At 37.6% G+C, this 17414-nt stretch overlaps 1 long non-coding RNA gene across 1 annotated transcript; it reads right to left on the bottom strand.

Annotated features, from left to right (window-relative positions):
- Window positions 1-572: 572 nt before the first annotated feature.
- LOC109368004 lies at window positions 573-5387 on the bottom strand. Its single transcript, XR_002115638.2, has 3 exons — window positions 4838-5387; window positions 2158-2330; window positions 573-1516 (listed from the first exon to the last, which is right to left on the bottom strand). It is a non-coding gene; the product is annotated as an uncharacterized LOC109368004 (long non-coding RNA).
- Between the last annotated feature and the right edge of the window lie 12027 nt (window positions 5388-17414).

Here is a 17414-nt window from a genome sequence, read left to right as displayed (position 1 = left end):
GGATGGAAAAAATATTGATCCAATATCTTATGGTAGTTACAGTGATTTTGTGTTTGTTACCATTTTATACTGCAGATTTTAGAAAAGATTATGGAAAAAAGACAAGCTCTTGATTTAGTTTGCTAGATGTAGGTTTTCATTGTTTTGTCTAAGTATTTCATTCCCCTCAGGGTTTCTTGAGATTGTTTTATTCCTAAAAATCACTATTATAATTGTCAAGGGCTGACCACTGTGACAGACTGTGATAATTAAATCTACATTATCTAGTGAGCCTCTGCAGAAAACTGAAAGTTTTGGGACACAAAACTGCAAGAGAGGCCTTGTTTCAAGGGAGAACAGGTAGAGAATTTTCAATTCAGAGATTGCAACTTATTTTTTTCTTCTGGGTTCTTTGAACAGAAGATTTCTTTAAACTCTCAACCTCTTGTTCTTCTTCCCTTCATTATTTCCTTAAAAATTTTTAAGAACTCTATTGGGATTACAATATCTAAACCCTTTTTAGATTCATAGCTTTTGTTTAAACAAACTTTCACCTTTTCATTAAAATCACTTTGCTCTTGTTAATTAAAACCAACCTTTGGAGTATAATAGTGATTACAACCTGATTGTCTTCTCTGCATACTGAACTGGGACGCCAACAGTAATTCAAAGTATTATAAAGAATGTTATAATTTAACTACAGTTGAAATGTGGGGAGAACAATTTAAGCCCAGTTTGCTAAGCATTTTGGAGTAACTTCGGTGAAATAGATAGTAACTAAAATGGCTCATTTGCTCAACTCTTGAGATATCATGCTCCAAAGAACCTGTCTTTAGAATTTCACATTTCATTCAAGTAGCCCTGAAGGAAAGTTTATTCTGTTAATACATGTGGCTGCCATATAAATACATTAATTTTGCCTGTTAAGAAATATCCTTTCTAGGCAACATTATTCTGTGCAAAACCAAATTGTACAATCCTTACCCCTGGTCAGAAAAAAAAGCCAATCCTTGTTTTGTGTAACACACAGCACTTAAAACATTTCTCTGTCTATACTAGGAAGGCTGCTTTCTGGAACACAGAAGCAAGATGACTCATGACTGTAACTCATGCTTTAACACAGAACTTTGTTGCTAACTTTTATTAAGTGAGTGCATGTGTACCAGCATGGCTTACAAGGTATGGGGGGGGAAAAAGAACAAACCAAACTAGGAAAGCTTACCATCAAGCTCTTATGCTGAACCAGATTACAGAAATGCCTCTGGATTTAGCTGTATTTTGGGACTCACCCTGCATATAATCAGACTCAACGCTAGTTGAGGTCTAAGGATCCCAAGCAGCAGGAGTAAAATGTTAAAAATGGAAGCTTGATTTTTATACACTTAAGACATTTTGTATTAAAGGTGTGGCTGGAAATCAGCATATTTCTGGTTAGGACAGACATTAGCAGATAGTACAAGACTAGCCAGTGGAGCAACTGCAGATAAGTTAAAGATTCCATCTGTCCTGTACAGATTTCTTTAGGCAGGTTTACCATCTGGAAAAGAAAAAGGGAGGTTAATGGGGTTTTCTGATCCCTCCTCTCTTTTTCCCTCCTAGATATAGTTAACTGTATATCCGCTTCCACTCTAATAGGCAATATGGCCTAGAGCTAGATATATGGAGGACTTTGGATAGATAGTACTTCTTGTTCCTCTTTGTTGTATTTCTGTATTTTCTCTTTCCCTTGTCTTTCTGGAGTGTCTGGAGCAATTGTTCTGGCACTTAGGACTGTGAGGTTTATGTACTGTATCTCACTGACAAACTGCATAGCCATGAGCAAATGCCCTGGGGTACTCTCCACAATGGCATTCTATCGTGCTTTTAATAAGTGATAAGCAGGTGGAATAGGCACAAAGCACTTCATGGCATCAAAGCTAGGAAAAAAACATGACCAAATGAGTTAAGCAGTTGTCTGCAAGTGTCTTTAAAGCCACTATATTTTAAGGTGACTGAAAGATTTCTGTGTTCTTCTCTATCTTCTTCACAAGGAATTTTTAGTTAAAGATTAAATTAAAGATTTAATTCAAGATTAAAGGCAGAAGGAAGACAAGTTATGGATGTAAAAAGGGTAGGAGCAATCTAAGCTGAAGAGCCAAAACATGAAACTAAAAACCTCTCTCCCCCAAACCCACACACCTTACTCCTGTAGCACTTGGCAGGTGCATTGCTCTGATTTAGGAGATGCTTATCAGATGCTACTGGGTGCAAATTGGTCGACCTTTGTGCTGTACTCGTGTTTACAATAGACACCAAATGCTGCACAAGTATCAGAATTGTTTTCCTTCAGACAGTTTCCAGGTGTCACAGCACTGAAAAGAGTAGGAAGCATTATTTACTACTCTTCAATACCTAAATGCAATTTTTCCCCTACTATCCTACCTCAGTTTTTTAGAGTTGAATGGTATTCCTCTTCCCAGAAATTAGTGACTGATATAGGAATCATGGATTCTGAATGATGGGAACTGGCCATATTGCTGCCATTGTTATCCTGCTGGGGCTGAACCAGGCTTCTTAAAGAAATTCTTCAAACATCAGACTAGTACTACATGACTCATTTTAAAAGCCTAAACAGTGTTGTTGTTTTTTTTTCATTCAAATTACTTTCTACCTCATTTTAATTAGCTACATTTTTGAAGATAGCTGCAAGTAAGACTCAAATTCATCATTTTTTTTAGTATAAGAATGAACAGATACAGCTGAAATGGTAGTTTGCAAAATAATCAGATTCTTCCCTGAGACTTACTAGAAAGTGCAAATATAGACTCATTTATCACAATCTTAAATTCCAATTGTTTCTTTAAATGCTGATTTTTGCAGAGGCTTTAATTCTCCATATGGCGGCACTAAGCACCAGCTCATTTTGTTCCTGGCAAAAATGGGAGAAAGCTTATTTCAAATTTCTAATTAAAATTTTTTCTTGCTGCATGAGGAGTCATGATGGGATTCCTCAGGGTAGTTGGATGAGTTTTTGATTGAATTACAACTGGCCTGATTGTGTGAATATTTCATTAAAATGTTCTGAACTGAAAACAGCAATTAATGACAACCTGAATAATAAAAAGCACTACTTTACCTTCAATCCTCTCTTTTCCCACAGTTGATTCAAATTAGATACTTAGTCATTAGAAAAAAATAAACAAAGCTAAGAACAAAAAAAGATTAAGCAGGAGTCAGTGCAGGGGAAGAGGAGAAGATTAGAGCCATCACTCTTGAAGTCAGAAGTGCTGTGGTTGGAGGTAATGACTGTATATGCAACTGCCATCATGAAGAATAACTGTGCTCCTGATCTGTCATTTTTTCACTGTTCTATGCTAACTTTGGTTTTGATCCAGTCTCACCTAGGGTAATTTCAGTCTACCTTCTCTTGTATTTATCAGTATCACTGTTAAGGATTTTCTCTACAGAACCGCACTGTCCAGTAGGATAAATTTGGTTTAAAAATTCCAAAATAAATAAATTGGCCAAACCAGGTTTTGAGGTGAATTGCCTACACTTAAAAATGGATATTTGGCTGGGGCAATTAGATAGATGTGAACCAGCTGCATATTATGGCCTGGTTGGATTATAGATGTCTCCTAAAGCTTACAATCACCTGTTGACATCTTTGACAGGTGCTGTGTTCACCTTGCCTTCTGAGAGAATTAGTTGAACCCTAAGTTCTAAGGTTTAGACTATCTCAAATATGTTCTTTCTTAGTAGCTGATGATTGATAAGGGCCTTTACAAATGGAAGAAAACAATACTGCTAATGATAACCTTTACCATAAGATATTAGTGATCCAGTCTTAATCACAAGTTTAAATTGACAATTTAAACTGACAAATTTTTTAAATTGTAAATTTTAAATTGACAAATTTTTTCTATCTTAAAATCAACACACTCTTGAAGTAACAAAACAGCTCACTTTGATGTTCAAGATCAAATTGATCATCATAATTTTAGCAGCACAGTGACTGAATTTGGTTATTAGAGGAAACAACATGTTCCTATTGCAGAATTTTCAATGATTTTATCAATATCCTCAGATCAGAATAAAATCTTTCCTTGTTCTCATACCTCAGAAACACCTCAAATTAAGCTAGTAGAGTTATATTGGTGCACAGTCACACGCAAAAGAAAAAGAAAGCTTGTGAGAAGGACAGCTAATGAACCCACAAATTATTTAGACTTCTGCAACATGTGGAATGGAGTCAGCACAAGGTATCACACAAGGATCAATGCTACATTTCTCTGATACAAATATATGGCATATTCTGGCATTGCAAACCATTCTTGCCCTGTCTGGCCCTTGCTAGCCTGAGATTATCTTTCACTTGTATTTTCTTGTATGCTACTACCTCACAAGGCAGATTCTTGAACATCAAAGTGAGCTGTTTTGTTACTTCAAGAGTGTGTTGATTTTAAGATAGAAATGCACCAACATTGTAGTATTTAAACATACCGTTCTTCTTTTGGGGCTTTTGTCTCAGTCTCAAAATTCTGCAGATTATACCAACAATTTATTAAATACAATTTGAAATATATCCTACATATCTTATTAAATTTGTAAATTCATTCATTGTTCTTTTTCTGCAGAATAAGCTTCACACTTAAGGTGTGTTTATGAAAGTACCTGTACAGCTTTTTGAGCCCCTATCCTCACAGAGGGAACAATTTCCTTTAACTTATTCTGCCTCAATTTCTAATTCTAGCTTTGGTTCCCAACAATTTCAAATCTGAAAGTAAAACACATCTGTTACAGAAAGAGGCTGAGAAAGCTGGTACTGGTTATGCTGAAAGATGAAGATCAGGAAGATCTTATTACTGCATATAAATACCTGATGGGAAGATGCAAAAATGATGCAGCCAGGCTCTTCTCAGTGGTACCCAGTGAGAGGATGAGAGATGAGACAGGTAGTTCAGAGAGGCTATGGAGTTTATTCTTGGGGATATTCAAAATCCAGTGATACAGTCCTGGGCAACCTTCTCTAACTGATGCTTCAGGAGGGATGGTTGAACAGTGATCTCCAGAAGCTCACTCTGCCCTCAATTAGTTTATGGTTTTGTGATATCTGTAATGTAGAAAACATGAAATGTCATCATAAGGCCATGTGCAGCATGTTTATTTAATCTCTTGAAGCCTGCTACATGCTTCCCATCCCACCATGAAGTTATATTAAGTACAAGAAGGAGAGCAGGCAAGATACAGAGGGCAGAGAAAGCATTGCCTCCCATTCCTGGAAATCACTCTGCTGTCATTATCAAATTGAGTTTTGCTAGCTTGTACATGGACTCACATGCAAGGAAGCAAAAATTCATGATTACCTTGATGACAAAAAACCTTGAACCTGTACTTGTAGATGTTATAGAATACTTTTTAACTGTCAAACTTTTACCTTTGCTGCAGAACAATTTTACTTGAGTTGTGATTTCCCCTCCCCCATTATGTTTTTGTTCCCTATAATTTTTAGATATGCCCTTAGCATTCAGATCAACTGTATGAGACTAAGCCTTATCTCCAGGGTTTATCACAGGTTTAGAGATTTGCTTGTTTTGGTTTTCATATGAAAAACATTTTCATAAACTTTTATGTTTAAGCTATTTCAAAGAAGTTTTATTTTGGAAATTCGGTAGAAACATTAAAGCATCCTGGTTGATGTTTCAAGAGTAAAACATTTTTATTTGAATTCAAAACAACAGGTCTAAATTAAACTGATATTAAAAGTTACATAAAATTTATAAGAAGTCTCGTACGTTGACTTGTTCTGATTTTAATTAAACCAAAAAGAGTTTTGAGTTATCCAAGACCTCAGTTTTCCTTCATGAATTTCATTTTACAGCATAACTAAACCACTTTTTTTTCCTGTGTTCAAATGCATAAGAAAATTTATCTTTTAGAAGTAATAAAACTTCCAGCTATACGCAAAGCCTGCTGTTCATTCACATTCCTTTTATAACTAAAGCTGCTGCATTTCTGAGATTAGATTGCTAATTCAAAAACCTTCAGCCACAAGTATAAATTAATACAAAACATCATTTCAACAATTATCAGAAGTACCCTACAAATGAGTGTGTACAAGTGTCTATTGCTTAAATCCTTACTTGTTTAATCTTTCAGGTATTAATGCATTCTTTTTATTTTCTGGTCAGATTTAGACTTCTCAAAACTACCAAGTATGCAGGCCCTGGACTACTCTAGAAAGTCTTTTCCATTTCATGGCTTTTCTATCTAGTTAGCGACTCTTTTTCTACCACAAAGTAAAAACAGTTTGTCTAGTACAGACAAGTTGCAGATTACAGATACAAAAGAAGAAAGAAGGAAAGCCTGCTCTGTCTTACATGCATTAGACACACAGTCAATTAGATTTTAGATTGTAGCATTTTCATTTGTAGGAATGAACGAATTGGAGCCAGCTGGACAGCCATATTTCCAGAGCTCCGTTGGAAGTCCTAATGCCAATACTTAATCTGTCTTTTTACTGCATGCATAGAGCATGTCTGATTAAAACACAGCAAAATGAATGTAAAAATCACACATAACATAGTGTAAAACAACTTATGAAAATAAGATTATGCCAAGTTTTTCTTCATTTGCTATAAATAAGGGAATAGAAGAGCAGTTAATTTAAGGAAAAAAGAAGTGTTCACACATTCTTCATTTATCTGTTTCCCTAATATATAAAACTATTCTAGTTAGAAGGAACATTTATATCAAATGCTCTCAAGGCTCGTGTAATGTAATGTTTACATTTTCTAATGCACTATTAACTAGATCCAAACAGGGGTGCAGTTGTTCAAGTACCACTTTACACATGAACCCACAGATTAGACCCTCAAGCTCTCTTGCTCAGTTGCTGCTCTGGAGATAAATAAACTGAGTGTTTAGCCATTAGGTTCACATAGCACGCCACAGTCGAAGTCCTGATGGTGATTATATTGCACGGTGTCTAGCACTGGGACATCTGCTACATGAAGCACTTCTAGCTTGAGGAATGACACAAAAAGATAATTATGTTTGGAATATCTTTGACTTCCCAAAAATACATGCGGGCTACGATGTTCTCCTTCTCCTTGGTATCACTCCAGTAGTCAGTGCAGTTTTGTAAACAGTACTGGTCACCTTTCTATCAAGAGAAGGTGTAGTAGCTTTTCCCCTGCTTCTAGTTTTCTCCTACTGTATCCCAGCAGCTGTGAAAGTCAGTACATTTCAAATATCTTTCTCCCTATCTGAACAGCCTAACACTTTGCGGAAAGCTAAATGCCACAGAGCAAAGTTGCATCACAACCACCACCGGTTCCCAGCACCAGCAATTAACAGTGAGTCAGGCACAATTTCCACATAGCTCAAGGAAAACAGATGAGTGTTGGTTTGTATCAATCTGCTTTTGGAGTCAGAGCTCCTGAACAAAATGCATCAGCTGGGCAAAGAGCAGCAACTCAAGTCCTGCTTGGTTTGTGGTGACTGAAAACTTTGGCCAGAATAAATTCCGCCTTTATCTTGGGAGAGCTGTGAGACCTGGGACACTGCATGGCCAACAAACTACAGAATGCTAGAAGTGCCATAGCTCTCTGAGCATGCTGAGTGGTGTCCTCCGTAAATATTTGACAAACCAACAGTGCAAATAATTTTCAAAGAAAGAATCCTTCAACATTTGCCACTCAGAAAATGTATGATTTTGTGGGTTTTTTTGTTATTGTTGTTTTTTTTTTACATGCTTGTTATGCCCTACAGAGCTGCACAAAGCAATTTATTATCCATTAAATTCAATGAGGACCTGCCACAACTGCTTAACAATGGTGTAGTGGCAGGTAAGAAAGAAACACAAGGAAAGAAAACACCTAAATTTGCACTAACTGTGCATGCTGCAAAACGTAGAAGAAAAATCAGCATTGCTTGAAGCATCTGTCACTTCCCCAATATATTTAATTTTTAAGCTACTTTAGATGCACGCACAGAACTGTGTAAGAGAATCCCTTACCATATGCCCGCAAGTTAACTAAAGACAAAGCTTCTCAGATTTGCTTAGAGTTAGGAATATTCAAACAGATGTGAAATCCTGAGATACAGAAGACAAAGTCCTGATGCTATTCAGTATTTGGGAACGAAGTCATGGACTTCGTTAAATATAATCTGCCTTTTTTTTGTTTTGAAAATATCACAGAAATTTCAGCAAAAGTAAGCGTCCCATGCAATTAAACATGGCACATGTTTATGCACCTTGCAGATACTGGTGTGCCCCAGTTTTCAAGCAAAGCAACTCTATCCCACATAGTGGACAGGAAATGAATGCACTAACATTTTCTTCTTGTTGAAACAAAAGAATATTATAATGCTTTGGAGCAGGGATACATTTCATTACTTGGCTTTAAAAGGTAAATGTGAAAATTACCTGTTCAGTGATTTGCATCCTAACAAGTTTGGCAAACTGCATATAACTGAAAATATTTAGTTTGTGCCTAGTCTTATGATATTATTATATAGAAAAAAAATGCTTACATGCTAAAATGCCTTTCTCAAACCCATGTTTTTATACAAGTGAAATTATATCCCAAGGGCACACTGATTGATTTTCGGATTTTTTTTTATTTTAAAAGACACAGACAATACCAATCATGATGCCTGCATTATTTTAATGCTTAGATAATGCTGAATTCTTTATTAATAGCTGTCATGTACCTCATGTGCTTGAAATCAGCTGCAGTATGGAACAGTGGACATTCAGATGAGACTGCTCAGAACCTGTAGTCCATTCAAAAAATAAAACAATCAACTTCCCTATCCCAATTCTAATCAAAAAGGCACAAACTTACTGAAAACACATTGACAATCTAAGACCGTGAGACCTGGCCTTCTGATTTTGGACAAATTGCCTTCTTAGTATGCTATTCTGTTTTTACTTCAAAAAATGATTGAAGTATTCCCAAATAGTTTTTCAGCTATAACACAATTCTTAGTCTAGTAGCTTAGAGACTGTAGGTTAAGAAAACACATTTATTACAGAAGACCTTAGAATGCAGTAATTAAGTTGCACAACTGAATCATAACTAGATGAAATCTCAAATCAGATTGCATGCACACAGTTGTGTTCTTGCTCCCAGACACACAATATGCATTTCTGCCAAAACTGTAAATTTGCTCCGTGCCACAGCAGCTCTCAGCAAGGGCACTTCTACAGAAATTATCTGAGAAACCAACCCCGTGGAGTACATCAATCCTGAATACATTTGTTATCTACTTGAAAGACTCATGTCTTGGTAAATTTCCCACAAAGCATATCATCCATGAAACACTGATGTGCCTGGGAAAGGGACATGGACCTCTGATTAGCACAAAAGGCTAAGGAGTCCAGAACTCCACTGCCAGCTCTTTCAGTACCATTAATTATAGTAACTGCCTCAGAGCCAACTTTAAAAAAGGTGCCCCTTCTTACTGAGCACGTAATGTGCACTGTAACTGAAACCATTTCTGTGTGAGGATGCTCAGGAGAGAGCTAATCTGAATTCCCAAGGCTTTACATTTAAAACGTACTAGAACCCCATTGTAGATAACCATTTAGAAATAAGTTTAGTTCAGTTAGGTTAGTTCAGCCGAGCTGTATTTGCCAGTATGTTATATTCATAGAATCATAGAATCACTCAGATTGGAAAAGACCTTAAAGATCATCGAGTTCAACCACGACCTAACCATACTGCCCTAACTCTAACAACACTCTGCTAAGTCATGTCCCTGAGCACCACATCCAAACGATTTTTACACAGCCAGGAATGGTGACTCAACCACCTCTATGGGGAGCCTATTCCAGTGCTGAACAACCCTTTCTGTAAAGAAGTGTTTCCTGATATCCAACCTAAACTTACCCTGGCGCAACCTGAGGCCATTTCCCCTCATCCTGTCACGTGAGAGACCAACCCCACTCTCATTGTAAGCATCTTTCAGATAATGGAAGAGAGCAGTAAGGTCTCCCCTCATATACGTATATACAAAAAATACAGCATGTATGTATGTATACATACGTACATGTTACAGCCTTGGGATTGTTCCTGGATTTCAAGCGAAAAACAATAGGAACTCAGGGTCTTTTTCTCCCCTCTGATTAAAAACAGAAGCATTAGGAATTCATGGTTGATGTGTCTGTCAGTTGCACACCACGTCACCAATTTTCAACCAACAAAACCATGCTGGCAGCAGCTTGCAGTACAGTCTGCGCCCTATTATTTAAAATTCAACTGAAACATCACTTTGTAGATATGCCCAGAAAAGGAAGAGCACAGAGGAAGAGCACAAAGTACTAAGGTTGCAAAGGAGGCAAGCTGTTACATTGGATACCACTATAATTTTTCTTTTTTTCCCCCCACGACAAATCCGTGTCCCCATTTCATTCTTTGTGCTAGTGGCCACACAGCAAAACACTAGAGCCTCACACCTTCATGCTACAGTACTGGCAGGAGTGCAAACTGTGTCACACTTCTCTGCAAGCTTCGGCATTTTCAGAGCACATCATCTCACCACAGGCAGTTTAGAAAATAAAGTGCCCCACCTTCAACTCAGTGTTGAAATAGAACATTTTCTTTCTGCATTACGGGCAACAGACATTCAAACCTGCCCAGTCCCAAGTAAAAGTATGAATCCAGTTCTCTTCCTATGTTCTCAAAGTACTAAGATTCAGGATATTCAGTGGTGTTTAAATATCTCCAATGGAAGTTCTTTCACTTGTCATAAAACCTTGAAACAAGATCTTCCCAACAAGTTTTCCAGCAATCACACTGGAGAGTAATATTCCTGACTTGCTGCATCTTGTGAGCAGAGTTGTAGCCTCTTGAACATGAGATGTTTTTGGATAGGATACCATCTACTGAGCAATACATCTACCTCTGTATGAAATTAAGCAGAGAAAGAACATTATCTTCGGTCTTCTACCAACCATATGTCGGTCCCAGGTACTGGCTGTTGAGGATAAGTGAGGCACTGGTGCTCATCTTTCTTTTTTTGAGGACACCTAATTGACCAGGTTTATACAACTATTTTGGGAAGAAAGTTCACAGCTTTGAAGCCAGGTGGAATATTTCTCTTAACCCTGAGGATAGGTGACTTGATCTTGAGAGAATACTTCAAGAACAGTTTCTCAGAAAGCCTCCCCACCTGATCCCCAAAGTGAATTTTCTGGTTTACATGGATTCCATTAGTATTCTGACTTTCTGTGCAATGGTTTGAAATGTTACCAGGGCTCTCATTAGGCTTTCATTAAAAAAATGAAACTCCCACAGCCATTGCAAAATGACATACCAGTTACCAAACAATGTTCTGATGATAAAACTGTGCAAACTAAGTTTCATGCCCACCCTCCCATCCCTACCTCACCCCATGCAAGCAATAGCATAAATAAATAAATAATAAAACAACCAAAATCTTGGTATTCCTTCGCCAGGGTAGAGCATAATTTTGATTAGAAGGAATTTTATTTGGTTCAAGTTAGGATGCTTTTGTTAGTCAAATGTGCTGGTCAGGCTAAGCAGCAAAAATAATATAGAAAGAAGTTAGTTTTGTAGTTCTTATTTGACCTGAAGAAGAACTGAACTCAGTATCTCACACTGAACATGTTTTAAAGATTTTTTTTTAAGTGCAAAACCCTCAGTAAGCATTAGTCAGCATAGCTCCACTGCATTGAATGCTCATTTGCACCATCGGATACTATGGACTGTGGCATTTCTCAGAACTCCACCACTACCCACATTGTAGATTCACAACCTCTTCATGAAGGTTGTGTAGCTACAAGTGCTGGTTAAATTCCCCATAAGATACTGAAGATCTCTTCCATAAAATAGTGGAAGTCTCAGCATGTTTAAAATTCAGCTTATTCTTGTAATGCAAATAGAGGATATACCCAAATTTTTGCTTGCTTCTTTTAAATTCATTTCAGGATTTTTTATTCCTGCCAGCATTTGAACAAAGGTAATCTATGGAAAGGACATGAAATAAAAGTTTAAACTCTAATTTGATTAATCTGAGGACATGTGAAAAAAAAACATTTCCTAAAAAATAATTCTAGCTTTACAAATTTACAAACAACCTTGAGGCATTCTAAAGGACTAGATCTTGTTTAGCACATTGAAAAGCAAATTCAGCAATTCTGCTCTTTTTCCCCTTTCTCCACAAACACACTTTAATTAGATCCTCTCTCTCCTCTCAATCAGAGCATTTTTGAATGTGTAGCTAATACACACTCTGTGTCCCTCTCCCCTCTTAAAAGCAATATTAGGTTCTTTGTCTCAAGGAAATGATTGAATAATGTAATAAGTCACTGCAATTACTAGGGAGAAAACTTAGCTTAACATTCCTTTCTGCTGTAGTGCACACAACATCCTCCCAGAGGTATTTCTTGAATTAAGAGAAGGCAGACAGCAGTGCCACTTCCAACAGATCTTGGCAAGTTTAGTGTATTCGTGTCTCTGTCTCTCTGTCTTCTTTTAAGTGGATGCTAGTGCTAGGACCTGGTAGGGCTCCTAAGTTGTATTGTTAAGGGTACTCAGCAATCACCATGCACCACCCACCACCTTCCTGTGCTCACATCCACTGTTTGGTCTCCAACAACATTCAGCAAGCATCAGTGAATGTCAATGGGTGCAACTTTTTTCCACATGGAGAAGTTCAATTCAACACTTTTGCTTCCCATACACTTCCATGTCAGATACCATTTTGTCAGACTTCCTCTGCTATTATCTGTTGCACAACAACAATATATAACAATATTGTCAAGAAAGTTCAGCCTCTATTGCCATACCACCACCATCTGCATCTGATATAGTGGGCCAACATAATAAAAGAGAAGACGTTACTTTTGGAGCAGTCTGTCAAGACATTGCAAATTTTTCCCAGCCTCATACTTTCTGATGACATTTTAGATTTTCTGATCCCAGAAATATCCAGGTTTTAAAGTATAAGTAAAATTCCAAAGTAATGGTGCTAGCATAGAAGGCACAGAACTACAAATATAAAAAAATAATAATTCTATTCAGGATGTGTTCTGCAAATTTGAGCAAGAGGTCGGGCTTTTTACCTGAACTGATTACTCAGTTTCACTATGCTTTTGCAAGATTCTGCAATGAAATTTCGATTCCACTATCAAAACCCCCATTTTCCTAACTGGCCATAGTTCATGATTATCAAAGAAGAAAGGTGTATAAATCCACATAGAAACCTTGCTCCATCCCTTCCATTTTTTGTTTTATATAGAAAAGTCAGAAGTGTGACTCAATAACTATATTTTCTGCAATTGCTAAGAAGTTCCATATAGATGCTTTGAAAATATCAAACAAGAAAATATTGAGCAAAAATAGCACTCAAAATTGAAGGTTTTTGTTTTTTAATTTGCTAGTTAGCAAGAAAACTAAATTGTGAGACTAATTTCAGCTTCTTAGGGGGTGGAAACTAGATGATCATTATGGTCCTTTTCAACCCACGCCATACTATGATTCTATGATTTGGAATGATTTAAAGTAAATAGGAAGAGGAGGTTGTAAGATAAATATAGAGCTATATTTGAGTCTTTCATCCAATTAAACAGTCAACTTGTGGCTGCAGTTTTCATCTGGAGAAATTTGTTTAATGTCAAGTGATCAGAAGGAATGTTATTGTGAATATACCTAATCTCCGTAAAACCCTGTGACCAATTTCTGTACAAAATTGAGCACTCTTGTCTGGATAGCTTAGCTGTCATTTACACCCAAAAGGAATGTGCTCTGTCTCTACTCTCTGACTTTCTTCTAGTCTGAGCTCTTCAGCTTTCTGATGGCCAACCAGATCAAATCTTATAACCAAGTAGATATAAAGTGCGAACAAAATTCTGCGCCTACTCCTTTAGTCCTATAATAAAGTATGCATCAGGATCCACCATCCCACACATGTTGGCCTACATACTTTTTTCAGAAGCCACTTAAAACTATCCAATGTTGAAAAATCATAGACAAATCCTTCAAAAACTTGTTCTGCTTGACCTCTTTGAATCAACTTTTCTTGTATTAACCGCTGCCTCTCAAAATTATTTTGTTGTAAGCTCTTGCACTGGCCACTTAGCATTTTTCTCTTTCCTTTATTTTTGGTAAACTTTTCCTCTCTCAGTCTTAAAATGAATTAAGAAACCTGCGACCAATTTCAGCGCACAATCTATTAAGTCCTTCTTTCCCAGAGACATGGACACAGGCAGAGTCTGTAGTCCATCCTGAGCTTAATACTTTGTATAACATTATAATCCTAAAGTATGTATCCACCACTATACTGAGACAGGTGCTTTCTTCCCCTCCAGTTACTGAAGGCTGTATTTAGATCATATATTTCCAGCATCAGTTTTTATTCAGATTGATGATAATAATCTTGATTTCTCTGACCTTTTCCTCCAGGAACTTATCCCAATTGCTCCCAAGGGATGACAAGAGACAGGCCATTGCAGAGCTGGGACAAAGTGCTCCTTTAGAGCTCAGTGCCTGAATCAGCAGTGTGCCAGTTTAACTAGCTGACAGAAATTATTTTGCCTTTCTAGAAACAAGTGGACCTCCTGTCTCAGAAGACCAATGTAAAGTGACATATTGAGGCAGTACTGGCATTTCTATCATCACCACTACCAGGGCTTTAGTTTAAGAAGGACAAAGGTACAGTATGTAGCATCCGTACAGAAAGCCATGAGAAAATTGATAGGTCATAGCAACAAAACATCACTTTGACTCACTGAGCCACAGGTTAAAATGATTAAAGGAATTTGATAAGAAAAGCATGTTTGTTACATTAACCTTTATATGGAGCTTTATGTGTTCTGTCTGGTACCAAGAATAAAGCCTGGGAAACAAGCAAAAGGACAGGAAACAACAAAACAAAACAAAAAAAGAGAAAAGCCAGTCATTTTCCCCATTTACACCCCTTCTTGCTTCACCCTACCTTCTCCCTCGTCTGCTTCTCTGCAGATTTTGGTCCAAGTATGGTGTGCTACCAGAGAAAGACAGGCTATATGTTTCTGAGTTAATAACCCTGTCAACATCAATCTTCAGTCATTTCAATCCAGTCTCAGTAACCAGCACTTACTAACCTACAAGATGCTGAGCACGTTGGGATACCCCTTTGAGCACAAGCTGTTGTGTTATTTGTTCCAATATATAAAAAAATTCACTTCACTGGAACAGTTGTAGAAGGTATCAGTGAGCTGCAGATATTCAGATTATTACAAGGGCTTTAAGGGCAAGAACCAACTTCTTGTATCAAAAATTTATTTAAGGCCAAGAGGCTTGGCTTACAGACTGGAAAACTTCAGTTTAGCCCATTTTGATTTTATACCATTGTGCCTTTATACCAGTAGGACAGAACATGGGTGACGTGGAAGGATTGAAGAGAAAGGGAATTATGAAAACATGACCTAGAATTTGTACATCGGATCCCAGAAGGTTTTACAGTTATTCTTTTTCCCCTTTAGCCTTATCCTCCCACATTATTTCACATAGAGAAACACAGTGCCAGAATACAGAGATTCTGCCAGACAGCTCAATGTGCGTAGCCAGAAGTTGCTGGGTGTCATAATTTTAAAAAGAAAGAAAAATAGAGAAAAACCCCACAGGCACCGGAGTATGGAAGTGCTCTTACTGCAAAGAAACAGGCATCATAATTACGTAGGCCACTCTGAAAGTGATTCCTCCTATTTATTTCCATGGAAACTGCAACAGATACAAAAAGCACAACAGCACTATTTTTCAACATAGTCACCCCATTAGCAGTACATTTTTTGCCAGTGATGTACAAAAGCCTACATACTGCACTGAAAAATCTGCACAAGTGGAGGTGACCCACTTGCTATTGCTGAAACACACCACCTATCACCTCACTGTGCTAACATCCACTGTTTGGTATTCATAAACATTCAGTGAGTCCAATGTGCAGTGCTTACTTACTATTAGTTGTAGTCAGTTTTAAATAAATATGTGAAATCACCACACTTTAGGACTCTGGTGTAAATCCAACTCACAGCAGAAACATATTCCTCTGCAGGCTAACTCTGGTTCACCCTGACATGACAAACCCTACTGGATGTAGCAGTGGCCACTTTTCTGCTGCATTTTGCTTCTTGAAGGATTCATTGGTGACAGATACTTCCATATGACTCTTCTTCTATAGCAAAAATCTAATTTCTCACTAGCTGTTTGTAAGCAGTAAACTCAATTCTGGTTGATTTGGACCTGCTGTCTCCTAGGTGGTGGTTCCTCAGCACTTATTGCAAAGCATGAGACAGTAATTCTTCATTTAAAATTATGCTTATCTCACTAAGAGTGATTGGTATTGTATTGTGAACATACAAAGTACTTCGCAGTACAATGGAAGAGAATTTTCTGTTCTGTCTGGCACAGATCAAGAAATTCAAAGTAGGGTGAACAGAACAGTTCAAACAAGAGAAGCCAGAGCTGCACTTAATTTCAGTTCAGATTTTCCTCATACCTGCAATAAACAAATCTACAGTTCAACTGTGTTCCACTGTGCAAAGGATCTACTGAGTAGCCACTAAAGCCAGGAGAAGTGAGAACTAGCTAGGGTACTGTTGTAGGCTTCCAACTCAAGGACGTGGAACTGCTGGTCCAGATGAGGGCCACGAAGATGATCAGAGGACTGCAGCACTTCCTCTACAGGGATAAGCTGAGAGAGCTGGGGTTCTGCAGCCTGGAGAAGAGAAGGCTCCAGGGGGAGTCCGATTCTCATTCTTTGGTAGAGAGCGACTGCTCTGAAACTGAAGAAGTTAGATCTTAAATAAATAAAATATTTGTCTTCAGCAGCTGATACTTTGCTTCATGTTTTTCACACAAAAACTTCAAACAAGACAAAGTCTTAGTTTGATAGAGGAATATCTAGAATCTCTGGCTTTCTCATCCCACAATATCCAACCCAGTTCTGCTTGTCAGTAAAGATAGCAGCCCCAGCAGTTTTGTTGAATCACTTCGCTCTGTAGAAAGATCCACATGCATGTACACACACACAAAGGTAAAATTTGGATGATGAAAGAAAGAGTAGGGAAATCATTGCCCTGGTTTGATGGAGACAACTTGAAAGACCAGTCTTTAAGTCTAGTAAGGAGTGAAAAGCAGTGGTTAGGTGAAAAAAAAAAGCATGGAATGAAAGAACCAAATATATATTGGGAGAGCGGTGCAGAGGGACTGAAATCAGAAGAACACGTGAAAGAAAGTTTAAGCTGAAGCTCTGTATCATTCTGGTCTGCACCCTGTTTAGGAAGATCTTGTACCACACAATCATGCTCAACATCCTGCAGGATATCAACATGTTCATTTAACTTATTTCCTAGTGTGAATGATACTCTAAGGGAACATGTCCTACACGAAAGAGTCCGTAAATCCAAATATTATGCTTAGCGATTTTCTTCAACCTTCAGTAGA

The sequence above is a fragment of the Meleagris gallopavo genome, chromosome 5 (genome assembly GCF_000146605.3).
Source record: "Meleagris gallopavo isolate NT-WF06-2002-E0010 breed Aviagen turkey brand Nicholas breeding stock chromosome 5, Turkey_5.1, whole genome shotgun sequence".
NCBI lineage: Eukaryota > Metazoa > Chordata > Aves > Galliformes > Phasianidae > Meleagris > Meleagris gallopavo.
This window is presented reverse-complemented; position numbering and strand designations above follow the sequence as displayed.